This window comes from Elephantulus edwardii, unplaced genomic scaffold, assembly GCF_000299155.1.
Source record: "Elephantulus edwardii isolate Elephantulus edwardi_28Jun2011 unplaced genomic scaffold, EleEdw1.0 scaffold00132, whole genome shotgun sequence".
Lineage (NCBI taxonomy): Eukaryota > Metazoa > Chordata > Mammalia > Macroscelidea > Macroscelididae > Elephantulus > Elephantulus edwardii.
In genome coordinates this window covers 7,289,514-7,291,888 of record NW_006399882.1, presented here as the reverse complement: position 1 = coordinate 7,291,888, position 2,375 = coordinate 7,289,514, and positions in this window count along the sequence as shown.

Below are 2,375 nucleotides of genomic sequence, written 5' to 3'. Positions count from 1 at the left end.
TGGGGTGGGTGGGGAGAAAAATGCAACAATGAATGCATGGAATTCCAAAATCTCTGTAGATGTTCATTGATATTAATAATAATAATAATTTTAAAAAGGGAGACTATAGGGCAATATCTCTCATGAATATAAATGCAAAAATCCTGAATAAAATGCTGGCCAATAGAATTCAACGATACATCAAAGAAAGAATTCACCATGACCAAGTGGGATTCATAACAGGAATGCAAGGATGGTTCAACATAAGAAAAATAATCACTATAATTCATCACATTAACAAAGAACAAGAACCACATGATTCTATCAACTGATGCAGAAAAGGCCTTTGACAAAATCCAACACCCTTTCCTGATTAAAACACTCAACAAAATAGGATTAGAGGGGAATTTCTTCAATACAGTAAAAAGTATATATGCAAACCTGAGAGCCAACATTGTTCTCAATGGAGAGAGATTAAAGGTATTCCCCTTGAGAACAGGAACTAGGCAAGGATGCCCACTATCACCTCTCTTATTCAATATTGTACTGGAAGTCTTAGCAATAGCAATAAGACAAGAGAAAGACATAAAAGGTATCCAAATTGGCAAAGAGAGGTAATGTTATCTCTATATACAGATGATATGATAGTATACTTAGAAAACCCTAAAGACTCAGCAAGAAAACTATTGAGCATAGTTGATCAATTCAGCAAAGTAGCAAGATACAAGATCAACATAAAAAAATCAATTGGATTTCTCTACAGTGACAAAGAATACAGAACTGGAGCTAAGAAAAACAATACCCTTCACAATAGCTAATCACAAGATTAAATACTTAGGAGTAAACCTAATCCAAAACACAAAGGATCTGTTCAAGGAAAATTATAAAACATTACTACAAGAAGCAAAAAAAGACCTTGAGAAGTGGAAGAATATTCTTTGCTGATGGATAGGAAGACTCAATATTGTGAAAATGAAAATTCTACCAAAGGCAATTTACATGTTCAATTCAATTCCAACACAAATACCAATTCCATTCTTCAAGGAGATGGGAAAGGAAATCTCCAATTTCTTTTGAAATAGAAAGAAGTCCAGAATAAGCAAAGCACTCTTTAAAAAGAGAAACAAGGTAGGAGGATCTCACTCCCTGATTTCAAATCCTACTACACTGCTGTGGTGGTCAACACAGCATGGTAGTGTTACAATGACAGACAGACACATAGATCAATGGAATAGAATTGAGAATCCAGAAAACAGCCCATCTATCTATGGTCAACTGATTTTTGACAAGGAAATGAAATCACTTAAGTGGGGAAATGACAGCCTTTTTAACAAATGATGTTGGCAGAATTGGAAAACTTTGTCTTTTATGATCTTTATGGTTTGGGGATTTACCCCAAGGTCTCTGATCTATTCATTTTGCGTTGATTATTGTGTATGAGAAATGTTGATAATGCTTCAGCTTTGTTTCTTGAAGAGATTGTAGTTTCTCCATTTGATACATTTTGTTTCCTTTGTATTATTTCTCCATAGATACATGGGTTAATTTCTGTGTTCTCCTTTCTGTTCCATTGTCTATGTTACATTGGTCTATGTACCTGCCATTGCACCAATACCATGTTATTTGGGATATTACAACCGGATAGTAAGTTTTGAGATCAGGGAATGCAATGCCTTGCAATTCATTCTTGTTTTTCAGAAGTACTTTACTTGTTTGAGGTCTCTTTCCTCTTTAAATAAACTTACCAATTGCCTTTTCTATCTTTTTGAAAAATGAATTTGGTATCTGTAGTAGGATTGCATTAAACATGTAGATGGCTTTTGGTAGGATTGTGAATTTTGAGTCTTCCTATCCAAGAACAGAGAATATTATCATTTCTCTTGGAAGTATATTGTAGTTTTCTTTGTAAAGGTCTTTTGTGTCTCTGGTTAGTTTTACTCTCAAGTATCTCAATCTTTGGTTGGCTATTGTAAATGGAATTGCTTTATTATTTTCTTTCTCTGTGTTTTCTTTGTTACTGTAGAGAAATTACACTGACTTTTGTATATTGATCTTATATCATGCCAGTCTATTAAACTGGTAGTGCTAATAGTTTTTGTTCTTGTTGTTGAGTCCTTGGGGTTTCCTGTGTACACTATCATATATTTGCATATAGTTACAGTTTCATCATCTCTTTGCTGATTTGGATGTCTCCTATTTCCTTCTCTTGCCCTAGCAAGTACTTTCAATACAATATTGAAAAAGAGTGGCAATAGTAGGCATTGTTGTCTGGTCCTTTTTTGCAAGGAGAATGCTTTTAGTCTTTCTCCATTGAAAATGATACTGGCTCTTGGTTTTGAGTATATACTTCTCAGTGTGCTGAAGAAATTCCCTTCTATTCCTATTTTACTGAGTAT